Genomic DNA, 14,924 nt, shown 5'->3' with positions numbered 1-14,924 from the left:
CGACGTTCATAACTTTCTCTACCAAATTCCATTTTTCACAAAATTGATATCATTCAAAAGCTCATAAAACCATCTTTTATTTGCAACAAATCACAATTCCATCCAAAGTTCATTAAAATTCATTAAAATTGAGGAGTAAGTTATGGACTTCCAAAGTTCATTAAAATTCACTTTTCACCAATTCACATACAAACCTCATTTTCATCAAACTCATATTCCTTACCATCAAAACTTGCATATCAATGACATATCAGCCCATTTCATTAACAACCATTACCAACATTACCTTTAACCAATTCAACAAACCTTAACCATCAATAAATATCAACATATACCTCATATATAAACAACCCCTCATTTACTTATATTAACTCTTCACCTATACCACCCTTCATCACATATATCAACCCCTTATCAACATATAACAATTAAATTCCATTAACATATATCAACCCTTCATTAATGGTTTCAACAACACAATTCAATACCAACAACTCATGATCATAATTTCCAACACTAGCTCAATTTCAAGAGTACACAATCCACAACTTCAACACCTCATAAATTCCAATACATGTTCATCCACAATTTATTCCAACAACATCATAAGACTAATCATTTAATGCAATTAACCAATTCAACTTAACCTATGGTTCTTCTAGCCTAAGTTTTCACAACACCTTAAATATTAAATGCGCGAAACCTAAACCATATCTTGGCCGATCACTTTATTCCACCCAAGGCAGCCTCACAAGCAAAAACACAGCCCCTCCAAGCTCAAATAAACCAGCCACAAACCAAGCCTTGATCACCAATAAGCCTCCAAATATTCACTCTTCAATTCCAATGCCTATATATGTCTCTATTCGCCCCTAATTCACATTCATATCCATATTCAGATTTTTCATCAAGAATTCAAAATTAGCTAGAGTTTAAGTGATCCTTACCACACTCATATACGTAGTAACTCGAGCCCAACAAGTTCTGGAAGCTAACTCGAACCTAGAACACCAAATTGGGCAAGATTTCACTATAGGATTTCAATTTCACCAAAAAAAGGGGAGTAGAGATTCTAAAACAAAAATAAAGCTTACCAATGAAATTGATCCAATAGAAGTGTAGAGCTCGACGCGCTGGACGCGTGGCCGCGAACGATGCGGCGATCGGAGCCCGAATTAGAAAGTTATGGCGTTTGGAAATTGAAACAAGGGTTTCCTACCCTTCCCTTCTTCTCACCGCGTTTGGACTGCTTCTGTTGTGTTCTCGAAGAAGAAAATGAGCTGTAGCTCATTTATATACTGGGCCGGTTGGGCCCACGGGCCCGGTTTGGATCCGGTTCAACCAGTTGGCCCATCCGGTCCAATTTTGGGCCAAAATTTTTCGAAATCAGTATCAAATTTCTCGTTTCGAAGAGCTCTATCTTATTTTGATGTTAGTTTTGCATTTTCAATTTTCCTAGTTAAAATTTGATTTATTAACTAATTATTTACCAATTTTAGCGGAGTTTATACCAAGAGTTTTTTGCAGGTTGAAGGCATCAATTATGGTCAGATATACAGTCCAATGGTGAGATCAATTACAGTAAGAATTGTACTTACTATTGCTTTATCTCTTGGATGGACCTTAAGGTAGTTCGATTTTGATAATGCCTTCCTTAATGGCATTCTTAAGGAAGAGGTATACATGTCTTCACCAGTAGGTTATCCAGTTGGTAACACATCATAGGTTTGGAAACTAAATAAAGCAATCTATGGTTTGAAGTAAGCTCCACGAGCTTGGTTCAATACATTGACTGCAACTCTATCAAAAATTCAGATTTTCTAAGACCAAAAGTGATATTTTCCTTTTTATGAAACACATTCCTACTTTCACAACCTTTCTTTTGGCATATGTAAATGATATTGTTGTCATGGTAGTGACAGTGATAAAGTAGCTAAACTAATTTTTTATTTAAATAATATCTTTCTACTAAAAGATCTTGGTAAACTTAGCTACTTTCTAGGGTTATAATTTTTGTATCTAACATATGGATCTATTATAGTCTCTCAACAAAAGTATGCTAGAGACCTGCTCCAAAAAGCTAAGATGGTGATGACAAGTCATCATATACCCATTTTTCAAGCTAATTTCACTTGTTTTGTTAGCATTTATGCACTTTCTTGCATCCTAAGTTAGTGATTTGGAGTGAAAATGCACAACTTCTCTAAATCAAGCAACCACCATAAAATTAATGATAAATCATGAGGTTTAAGCTAACTTTAATTGCATTTTAATTGATTTATAAGCCTCTTGAATTTAGTGATGCTTTGAGTGGTTGTTTGGTTTATTTCAGGTGAAGAAAAGAAAAGAAAATGGAAAGCGTGGCATAAAAAGTGTAGCCAAAGAAAGAAAAGCGTGGCCGAATCAAGAGGAGGCGTGCCGCATTATAATGGGGAAGCAACCTTGCCCTCCACAAGGGCAGAATGCCCTCTAGGAGGGCAGCATCAAGTGACCAAGCAAGCAAAGGCAACCCTGCCCTGCCCACTCTAAGGGCAGAGCACAAAATGGTGCCTTGGAGCCAAGAGAAGCAAACTCTGCCCTGCCCTTGTGGAGAGCAGGATCGGGCTCCATGAGAAAGAAATCCAAGGAAAAATAGCTCCCATGCAAGCCACAAGGTTCGAACCAAGAACCATGAGGAAGCCAAGCCTTGAGACCAAATAGCGTGCCAAGAAATCAAAAGAAAAAGTAGCGTGTTTGCAAGCCACCAGATTCGAACACGGGCCATGAGATTGGGAACCTTGCCCTGCCCTTGGCGCGGGCAGGGCAGCATTTGAAATTGGCGCATCACACACAAGACCTTGGCGCACCAACTCTGCTTCCTGGCGCACCAAACCATTCCTGCCCTGCCCTTGGCGCGGGCAGGGAGCATCCACGCGTCAACGTGCTTCGCGCGCACGCGCGCTCCTCAAATCTGGCCGTCCCACGCATCAACGTGCAGCACGCGCACGCGCGCTTCTCAAATTCTGGCAGCACCAAGCGCACGCACGCTTCACGTTCGCGCGCATCAACATTTTCTGCCCCGCCCTTGGCACGGGCAGGGCAGCCTCTGGCGCACCAAGCTCATGCCAGACACGCACCAACTCGCACCAGAATCGCACATGGCCGCACCAACTCCAAGCACCAAGCATCAATTTTCTGCCCTGCCCTCCACAAGGGCAGGGCAGCCTCCTGGGAGTGGTTTTTGGGCCAAAATTCAAATTGAAAATTGATTTGAATTCATTTCTTCACCAATCCAAAAGCCCATCCAAATCCCATCATCCAAGAATAGAAAGTGTATAAATAGGACTTAGTTTGATGTAATTAGGACCTTTAGCTACCTTTACTTTGAGCGTTGAATTTTTGCTTACATTCTGAATTTTTGAACTTCCTTTTTTGAGCTTTCTTGAGAGATTTGTCCGAGCACCAAGAGGATCAAAGGAGAATTGCTTGATCTCCTTCCTCAATTCCCTTGGGCAATTCTCCTCTTCTGTTTTCTGAGTATTGGGTGTGTGAAATTGGGGAAATTCTGTCCCAATTCCCATTCAAACTCTTTGCATTGTATTTTCTGCATAATTCAATCCAAATTCTGTTCTTCTACTGCTTCATCTTTAATTTTCTGTCAATTGCTTAGTAACTTCAGATCTGGGAAGGAAATTGGGTTTTAGGCTCTGCTACCTAAGCCCTTGGGATCCTGAGATCACTTTTGGTTCCTCTGTGAACCTTTACTGCACTTTAATTTCCTTGCTGTTTAAATTTCCTGTTTGCATCCAATTCATTTCTGCTACCTTCTTTACTGCAATTTACTTCTTCTTGTTTAGATCCTGCAATCCCATTCCTCAATTCCCCTTTACATTCAGCAATTTATCTTTCTTGCCATTTAAGTTACTGCAATTTAAGTTTCTTGCACTTTAAGTTTCAGTCATTTACTTTCTTGCTCTTTAAGTTTCTGCACTTTTACTCTTCTGTTCTTTATTTTACTGCATTTCTCCCTTCCCCCTTTACATTTACTGTCATTTAATTTCTGATAAACACAAATCACTCAACCAAAACTTGATTCGCTTGACTAAACCACCCACTAAACTAAAATTGCTCAATCCTTCAATCCCTGTGGGATCGACCTCACTCATGTGAGTTATTATTACTTGATGCGACCCGGTACACTTGCCGGTGAGTTTTGTGTTGGATCGTTTTCCACACATCAAGTTTTTGGCGCCGTTGCCGGGGATTGAAATAGATTGACAATGATTAAGTGAAGTGGAGGTCTAGATTAAGCATTTTTCTTTTCTGTTACTCTAACTCTTACTAACACATTAACTGTTGGAGTTTTTGCTTAAACTAACCAACCAAAACCTCATTCTAGCAATAGATTGAAGTTTTGTTAACTCTCTGGGTTTGTGCGTTTGTTGCTGTGTGTTTGTATGTCAGGTATAGGGAGATCCTCTCCTATCATTTCTGAAATTGATCCAAGGACTCTTCGGAGAATAAGAAGAGCAGAAAGAGGGAAGAATATTGTTGGAGAAGAAGAAGAATCTGAGGAGGAATTCCAAGATATGGAAGGAGATACTAGTCAACCAGGAGGAGGAGCCAACAATGACCAACAGAGAAGAGTCTTGGCTTCATACACATTTGCAAATGCTAGGCATTGTGGGAGTAGCATTCTTCCTCCCAATGTCAATGCAAACAACTTTGAACTCAAGCCACAACTCATAACTCTGGTGCAAAACAATTGTTCCTTCGGAGGAGGACCTTTGGAGGATCCAAACCAACATTTGTCCACCTTTTTGAGAATCTGTGATACAGTGAAGACAAATGGTGTACCCCCTGATAGCTACAAGTTGCTACTCTTCCCATTCTCTCTTAGAGATAAAGCCACTCAATGGCTAGAGACTTTTCCAAAAGAAAGCATCAACACTTGGGATGACTTGGTGAGCAAGTTCCTTGTTAAATTCTATCCACCTCAAAGAGTCCTAAGGTTGAAGACAGAGGTTCAAACCTTCACTCAAATGGAGGCCGAGAGCTTATATGAAGCATGGGAAAGATATAAGGCTCTATTGAGGAAGTGTCCACCAGAGATGTTCACTGAGTGGGACAAGCTACAAAACTTCTATGAAGGCCTCACCCTTAAAGCTCAAGAAGCTCTTGATCACTCTGCCGGAGGCTCTCTACAACTCATGAAAACCACAGAGGAAGCTCGAAACCTCATTGATATGGTGGCCAACAACCAATATTTCTTTGCTCATCAAAGACAACGCCAACCATCACAGAGAAGAGGAGTCATGGAGTTGGAAGGAGTTGATTCAATCTTAGCTCAAAACAAGATGATGCAACAACAGATTCAACAACAATTTGAGCAAATGGCTAAGAAAATTGATGGCTTGCAAGTGGCAGCAGTGAGCACCACAAGCCAACCTCCAAACACTTGGGTACAAAGTGAAGAAACTCAAGAGGAGCAACAACAAGAGCAGGTTCAATACTTGCACAACCAGAATCAGGGAACAAATGAAGTTTATGGAGAGACTTACAATCCATCTTGGAAGAATCATCCAAACCTCAGATGGGGAGACAACCATAATCAAAACCAACAACCATGGCAAAGAAACACAGGCCAAAACAATTGGAAAAACACAAACCACAACCCCCAGCCAACTACTAACCAAAATTCATACAGAAAACCACAAAACAACTACCCAAATTCTAACCAATACCCACCCAATAACCACCCAACTAACCAAAACACTTACCTTCATCCATCAACACCCCAAAACCAACCCATCACACAAGATTCACAGAGAATCACCAATCTAGAAGTACTCCTGGAGAAACTAATGAAGAGCCAAGAATTGACAAACAAAAATCAAGAAGCTACCATGAAGAACTTAGAGAGGCAAATTGGCCAAATCTCTAAGAAGATCTCTGTTGAAAAACCATCAAGTTCACTACCTAGTGATACCATTCCCAACCCAAAGGAAGAATGCAAGGTGGTGCAACTAAGAAGTGGAAGGGTGTTAACAGACAGCAACCAAAGAGCAACCAAAGAGCTCATGGAAGATAACACTGAAGCCATCAACAAAGATAAGATAAGCAAGAATGCTCCAGAAAAACTCACAGAAGAAGATAACAAGCTACAGAATTTGAAGAAAGGAAAGAATATCTTGGAAGAACCAAGTCCAAAACAGCATCAAGTGGTGAAGAGCTCAACACCACCACTGCCGTACCCACAAAGATTTCACAAGAAAACAAAGGATCAGCACTTCCACAAATTTCTTGAGACTTTCAAGAAGCTGGAAATCAACATACCTTTGGCAGAGGCTTTGGAGCAAATGCCCCTGTATGCTAAGTTTCTAAAGGAGCTCATTAACAAGAAAAGGGATTGGAATGAGAAGGAAACAGTGATGCTTAGTGAGGAATGCAGTGCACTCATTAGAAAGGGACTCCCTCCCAAGCTTGAGGACCCTGGAGGTTTCTTCTTGCCATGCACTATCGGAAACCTGTTCATTAACAAAGGGATGTGCGATCTAGGAGCAAGCATAAATCTAATCCCATATTCTCTAGTGAAAAAACTTGGCATAAAGGAGGTGAAACCAACAGAGATGACTTTGGAATTGGTGGATCAATCAATAGTCCATCCTAAGGGGTTGATTGAGAACCTTTTAGTTAAGGTTGACAAATTCATTTATCCGGCAGATTTTGTGATTCTGGATTCTTCAAAAAATGGAAATGACTCCATAATACTCGGTCGACCATTTTTGGCCACTGCTAGAGCCATTGTGGACATAGAGCAAGGAGAATTAACTCTTAGGATGCATGAGGAGAGCATCATCCTGAAAGTTTTCCCAGAATTACAAAAGGATGAAGAAAAAAACAAAATGAGTGATGATCTCCCCCCAAAGCAATCAACTGAAAAGGAAGTGGAACAGATAAACAAACAGACACAAGAAGAAAAGGGGATTCACAAGGAAGCAGGGGTGATTAGCAGAAAGGAAGGCATCACAACTCAAGTAACTGCCAAGAAGGGAAGATCAACAAGCAAGAAAAAGGTGAAGAATAAGAAAAGGCTCACAAAGGGTGGAAGAACAAGAAAATCCCAACTGAAGGATTTTCTAAGGGTGATAAGGTGCAGTTAATATACCAACAGCAGGGAGCAGAAGATTATTACACTGTCAACCAGATTCTTTCTTTTGAGCATGTGGAGATTGAACATCAAGGCACTCAGAGAAAGCTGACAGTGAGGGGTGACAAGTTGAGACACCACCAATTTCAACCACCCTAAAGGGAGGTCAATGTCAAGCTAATGACAATAAAAGAGCGCTTGTTGGGAGGCAACCCAACCTGAGGTAGTTTCTTTTCATAACTTTTCAATAAAAATGTTGAGTAATTGGTATGGATTGCAAGGAGCTAAGTTTGGTGTTGCACACCAAAACAATTTGAGGAAGAATGAAAACTTCTAAGTTTGGTGTTCCACCAAAAATATCATTTAATACATTCTCACCTCTTGCATGATTCTAACTCCAAGCAATCAACCACATTACTCAACTGTTAAATTGTTTTCTAGCTTTAATTCCATTAACCTTTAGCAAGGATACATGGTTTCCAATATGGTTAACTTTGTACATCTGAGACAGTGGCAAAACAATTAAGTTTGGTGTTCACACACCAAAACAAATCCTGAAACCACACTCAGTTATGCTTACTAACCATATGATCAAGGGCTTGAGAAGCAAGCAACTTTGAGGATTATGCAGGACATGAATCAATAATTGAAGACACTATGCATTTTGACTCAAAGGGATCATAGCAGAAAGAAAAATCAAAGGGCTGCAACTACAAAGGTTGTATCTGAACTTAACTCTTGCTGCTGTGTGATATTTTGAATTTGGAAACCATTATATGCCTTGCTAAAGTGTTCATCTAGTGCAAGTGAAATTGTTTGTGAAAATGATAAGTCTGCATAATGCTTGTAGCCATCACTCAGATTTAAATATTGCTTTGTTTCCCATATGCTTAAATAAAAGAGTTTGGTTTGAATTGAAAAGAGAAAAATCCAATGTTGCATGAGTATGAATGGAAGTTGGTGGTGGCACATGTGTTTGATTAAATGTATAACTCATGAAATAAATGTTGCATGATATCATTCTCATTCAATTGTAAGTTAGCTTGCTGTTACAAAGACTTTATCAATAATGAAACACCCTTGGTAACAAAAACAGAAAGAAAAGGAAGAAAGAAAAAGCCAAAATGGCAAGAAAAACAAAGAATAAAGGTTGGACACCAATGGTTTGGACCCTAGGACAAATGCCTGTGGTGTTCTTGTACTGAGATCTGCTTGGATGAGTAAATTCTAAGGGGTATTTTGAAACCCGGTCACTTAGATCAACTGATTTGGGATGGCCAATTGAAAATCCACAATAAAGAGCAACTTAGATACAAAGCACTTAGTGATCCAAAGAGATGCTGGGCATCAATGATCCTAGGAAGAATTAGTGAGCTAAGTGTCTGTGGTGGAAAGATGTTGAGCAAAATAAAAGAAAATGAAGCCAAAGGCAAAGCTGCAACATTTAACACCAAACCTCTTAAAGAATAAAAAGCTTATTAAAGCATTATAAGCCAAGAAGAGTTAGCAAGGGAGTGAGTAAAAGGTGAGTCTTATAACAGCAAGTTTAGCAAGCCTTTGAATAAAGATATGTATTATGCAGCAGCAACAATAAGTGAGTATCATTGTCTGCATAAATGCCCCATAAATTGAAGTTCTGCTATCTGCATAATAAGGATTTATGTTCTTTTCTTATTCATATCATTTACTCTTAGTTTTGATGCTTGCTTGGGGACAAGCAAGGTTTAAGTTTGGTGTTGTGATGACAAGTCATCATATACCCATTTTTCAAGCTAATTTCACTTGTTTTGTTAGCATTTATGCACTTTCTTGCATCCTAAGTTAGTGATTTGGAGTGAAAATGCACAACTTCTCTAAATCAAGCAACCACCATGAAATTAATGATAAATCATGAGGTTTAAGCTAACTTTAATTGCATTTTAATTGATTTATAAGCCTCTTGAATTTAGTGATGCTTTGAGTGGTTGTTTGGTTTATTTTAGGTGAAGAAAAGAAAAGAAAATGGAAAGCGTGGCATAAAAAGTGTAGCCAAAGAAAGAAAAGCGTGGCCGAATCAAGAGGAGGCGTGCCGCATTATAATGGGGAAGCAACCTTGCCCTCCACAAGGGCAAAATGCCCTCTAGGAGGGCAGCATCAAGTGACCAAGCAAGCAAAGGCAACCCTGCCCTGCCCACTCTAAGGGCAGAGCACAAAATGGTGCCTTGGAGCCAAGAGAAGCAAACTCTGCCCTGCCCTTGTGGAGAGCAGGATCGGGCTCCATGAGAAAGAAATCCAAGGAAAAATAGCTCCCATGCAAGCCACAAGGTTCGAACCAAGAACCATGAGGAAGCCAAGCCTTGAGACCAAATAGCGTGCCAAGAAATCAAAAGAAAAAATAGCGTGTTTGCAAGCCACCAGATTCGAACACGGGCCATGAGATTGGGAACCTTGCCCTGCCCTTGGCGCGGGCAGGGCAGCATTTGAAATTGGCGCATCACACACAAGACCTTGGCGCACCAACTCTGCTTCCTGGCGCACCAAACCATTCCTGCCCTGCCCTTGGCGCGGGCAGGGAGCATCCACGCGTCAACGTGCTTCGCGCGCACGCGCGCTCCTCAAATCTGGCCGTCCCACGCATCAACGTGCAGCACGCGCACGCGCGCTTCTCAAATTCTGGCAGCACCAAGCGCACGCACGCTTCACGTTCGCGCGCATCAACATTTTCTGCCCCGCCCTTGGCACGGGCAGGGCAGCCTCTGGCGCACCAAGCTCATGCCAGACACGCACCAACTCACACCAGAATCGCACATGGCCGCACCAACTCCAAGCACCAAGCATCAATTTTCTGCCCTGCCCTCCACAAGGGCAGGGCAGCCTCCTGGGAGTGGTTTTTGGGCCAAAATTCAAATTGAAAATTGATTTGAATTCATTTCTTCACCAATCCAAAAGCCCATCCAAATCCCATCATCCAAGAATAGAAAGTGTATAAATAGGACTTAGTTTGATGTAATTAGGACCTTTAGCTACCTTTACTTTGAGCGTTGAATTTTTGCTTACATTCTGAATTTTTGAACTTCCTTTTTTGAGCTTTCTTGAGAGATTTGTCCGAGCACCAAGAGGATCAAAGGAGAATTGCTTGATCTCCTTCCTCAATTCCCTTGGGCAATTCTCCTCTTCTGTTTTCTGAGTATTGGGTGTGTGAAATTGGGGAAATTCTGTCCCAATTCCCATTCAAACTCTTTGCATTGTATTTTCTGCATAATTCAATCCAAATTCTGTTCTTCTACTGCTTCATCTTTAATTTTCTGTCAATTGCTTAGTAACTTCAGATCTGGGAAGGAAATTGGGTTTTAGGCTCTGCTACCTAAGCCCTTGGGATCCTGAGATCACTTTTGGTTCCTCTGTGAACCTTTACTGCACTTTAATTTCCTTGCTGTTTAAATTTCCTGTTTGCATCCAATTCATTTCTGCTACCTTCTTTACTGCAATTTACTTCTTCTTGTTTAGATCCTGCAATCCCATTCCTCAATTCCCCTTTACATTCAACAATTTATCTTTCTTGCCATTTAAGTTACTGCAATTTAAGTTTCTTGCACTTTAAGTTTCAGTCATTTACTTTCTTGCTCTTTAAGTTTCTGCACTTTTACTCTTCTGTTCTTTATTTTACTGCATTTCTCCCTTCCCCCTTTACATTTACTGTCATTTAATTTCTGATAAACACAAATCACTCAACCAAAACTTGATTCGCTTGACTAAACCACCCACTAAACTAAAATTGCTCAATCCTTCAATCCCTGTGGGATCGACCTCACTCATGTGAGTTATTATTACTTGATGCGACCCGGTACACTTGCCGGTGAGTTTTGTGTTGGATCGTTTTCCACACATCAGATGGAAGCTGCAAATTCAATCCCAACCCCAATGGTTTTAACTCTTAAACTCACATCCAGTGGTGCTGATCATTTTCAAAATCCAACCCAGTATAGAGAAATCGTGAGATCTCTACAATACTTGACTATTTCTAGACCAGACCTTACTTTCTCGATCAACAAAGTCTCTCAATATATGCATGCACCAACAATTGAACATTGGAAGGCTGTGAAACAAATTCTAAGATATATGGTAGGTATAGTATCAGCAGGCATTCAATTTCAGAAATGTATTAATTCCAGATTGCTTGCTTTTACAGATTCGGATTAGGAAGGGGATTTGGAAGATAGAAAATCAATCACTGGCTACTGTGTATACTTAGGAAGCAATCTTGTGTCATGGAGAAGAAATAAGCAAGCCAAGGTTAGCCGCAGTAGAATACAGGAGCATGGCAGCAACTCAGTCAGAATTGATATCTATCCAGCAACTCTTAAAGGAACTTAGAGTTCAACAACCAATAACACCAACAATATACTGTGATAATCAAAGCACTTGTTCGTTGGCTACTAATCCAATACTTCATACAAGATGCAAACATATGAAAATTGACCTGCACTGTCTCAAGGAAATGGTGAATTGAAAAGAGCTTTATGTCCTTCATATACCCTCCATAGATCAAATTGGTGACATTTTCACTGAACCACTTTTAGCACCCTTATTCCACAAGTTCAGAGACAAATTTAGAGTGGTTCTTCAACCCACTACTAAGTTTGAGGGTGGCTATGATTGAGTATAAATAGAAAGTTATAGAATTAAACTAACCTTTCAATTCTGTTATTGCGTTATTTTTCTGTTTCTCCTTCCCTGATTGGTACCTATTACACTGCTAGTACATGTATCCTCTATATGTAAGTAGTGTTGTATCTCAGTCTAAAAAAGTGAACAATACTCTAACTCAGTGAATAAAGTTCTATTCTCTTTTCTCTCTAGTTACACAGTTTATGCACCAATGCATAAACTAATCTTCATGCACCCAGTTCTCGCTTCAAGTTCAATTGTTAACGTAACTACTAAAACGTCACACTGATTTGACTAATTAACTTATTCTTTGAATGGTTTTCTAATTGATTCTCAATTAACTAGATTGAACTGTTAATTCAATTGAATTCTCAAAACCATGCCAAATAAGTTAAATGCATAAAGTGTTGTAAAATAAATAAATAAGGAAGAGAAAATAGATATAAAATAAAGAAGCATAAATAGATAGCTTTAGTATTAATATTCACCAATATCATTATCTCAATATAATAAAAATGGTTTATATATATATATATATATATGTGTGTGTGTGTGTGTGTGTGTGTGTGTGTGTGTGTGTGTGTGTGTGTGTGTGTGTGTGTGTGTGTGTATGAGAGGAATAGTATATGAAGAAGGAGAGAGTGATCTTATTATTACTATTGTGTGTTATTAACGGAGGCTTAACCTCCTATTTATACACATAGAAAATGTTATATTTTCAACGTTATTAAATTCATTCTCTCTTGAGAATAGACATCCACATAATCAACCTTATCACATCACTCTCCCTTTGATGTCCATTTAGGATTATACCTTGTTAAAACCTTACTAAAGAAAAATCCAATGGGAAAAAACTTTAGTGAAGGAAAAAGAGTACAAAATCCTTTGTGATAGGGATTGCTTCATTAAAAACCTTGTCAAGAAAAACCCAATGGGAAAAAAACCTGACCAAGGGAAAAAGAGTATAGTCTTCCCCTATTGTCGACATTGTTTAATATCTCGAAATCATCGCATCCCAATCTGATGTACCAATTTTTCAAAGGAGGATTTTGGAAGTGACTTAGTAAATAAATATGTCAGATTATCGCTTGAACGGATTTGTTGGACATCAATTGTTCCTTAATTTTGAAGATCATGAATGAAGAAGAATTTGGGAGAAATATGTTTTGTTTTGTCACCTTTGATGTATCCACCCTTAAGTTGAGCAATGCATGCTGTATTGTCTTCAAATAAGACAGTTGCAGCTATCTTATGGTCAGTTAGTCCACATGATGACAGAATATATTGGATCAAACTCCTGAGCCAAAAACACTCGCGACTTGTTTCATGTATCGCTAGTATTTCAGCATCATTAGAGGAGGTTGCTGCTATCATCTGTTTCTGGACTTCCATGATATAGTTGTACCGCCATATGTGAATAAGTATCCTGTTTGAGATCTCCCTTTGTGTGGATCAAACAAGTATCCTGCATCTGCATAGCCAACTAGTTGTGACTTGAATTCATATGGATAAAACAATCCCATATCAACTGTTCCATGAAGATATCAAAAGATTTATTTGATTCCATTCCAATGTCTTCTGGTTGGAGAGAAACTATATCTTGCTAATAAATTCACAGCAAATGATATATCAAGTCGTGTATTATTAACAAGATACATTAGTTCTCCAATGGCACTAAGATATGGTACTTCAGGGCCAAGGATATCTTCATTTTCTTCTTTAGGGTGGAATTGATCCTTTTTCACATTTAAAGACCTTATGAGCATTGGGGTACTTAATGGATGTGACTTATCCATATAAAATCTCTTCAAGATCTTTTCTGTGTATGTTATTTGATGAATAAAGATCCCATTTTTTGTATGCTTGATTTGCAGGTCGAGACAAAATTTAGTCTTTCCAAGATCTTTCATCTCAAACTTTTGTTTTAGAGCTTTTATAATTATTAGAATCTCTTCAGGGGTTCCAATGATATTTAAATCATCAACATACACAACAGTTATAATGAATCCAGATGCAGATTTCTTTATAAAATCATATGGACAGATATCATCATTCTTGAATTCGTTTTTGGCAAGATACTTAGTAAGACAATTATACCACATTCGTCCAGATTGCTTTAGACCATATAAATTTCTTTACAATTTGACTGAGTATAACCCTGCGAATATTCATTGGATAATTTAGATATCTTTAGTCTTTCAGGGACTTTCATATAGATATCACGATCTAATGATCCATATAAATAGGTTGTTACCACATCCATTAAATGCATACGTAGTTTATGGTATATGGATAAACTGACCAAATAACGCAATGTTATTGCATCCACTACAAGAAAATATATTTCTTCATAATCTATACCAGGCCTTTGTGAAAAACCTTGTGCCACAAGTCAAGCTTTGTAGCGTACAACTTCATTTTTCTCATTTCATTTTCTCACAAATACCTACCTGTATCCAACAGGTTTTACATCTTCTGGTGTATTGACTACAGGTCCAAAGACTTCACGTTTTGCAAGTGAGTCTAACTCAGCCTTCATAGCTTCTTCCCATGTTGGCCAATAATTTCTTTATCGACATTTTTCGACTGTTCTTGGCTCAAGATCCTTACTTTCATGCATGATATTTAATGGCACATTATATGCAAATATTTCATTGACAATTGTCTTATTTCGGTCTCATTTTTCTTCTATAAAGACATAATTTATCGAGATCTTGTCATTTTCATAATTTTCAGGTACCTGAACGTCTTTTGGCGTCAAAACTATATCAGAATTTTGGACAAATGCAAGTGTCTTTACTATGTCTTTTTCAATAGAATAGAATTTACCTCTTTTCTTTTTTGAGAATTTTTGTCTTTGGAACCGACAAGCCTACCATGATTCTAACGTGAATTTGTTTCGGTGGCTATTTGTCCGACAAGGACATCATCTCGAATTGGAGCATTTTCATCTGGTATATAGGACTTAGTTATCCTTTTGTATAAAAAATGTATCAGGCAATTCATTTTCTATTCTTTACAAATATATAATATTTTGAACTTCTAGTTCACATTGCCTTGATCGAGGATCTAAATGCATTAAGGATGATGTATTCCAATTAAGTTCCTTTTCAGGAAGCTTATTCTCTCCCCCTAATGTTGAAAATTT

Source organism: Arachis stenosperma, chromosome 1 (genome assembly GCF_014773155.1).
Source record: "Arachis stenosperma cultivar V10309 chromosome 1, arast.V10309.gnm1.PFL2, whole genome shotgun sequence".
NCBI classification, from domain to species: domain Eukaryota; kingdom Viridiplantae; phylum Streptophyta; class Magnoliopsida; order Fabales; family Fabaceae; genus Arachis; species Arachis stenosperma.
Note: the sequence above shows the minus strand (reverse complement) of the source record.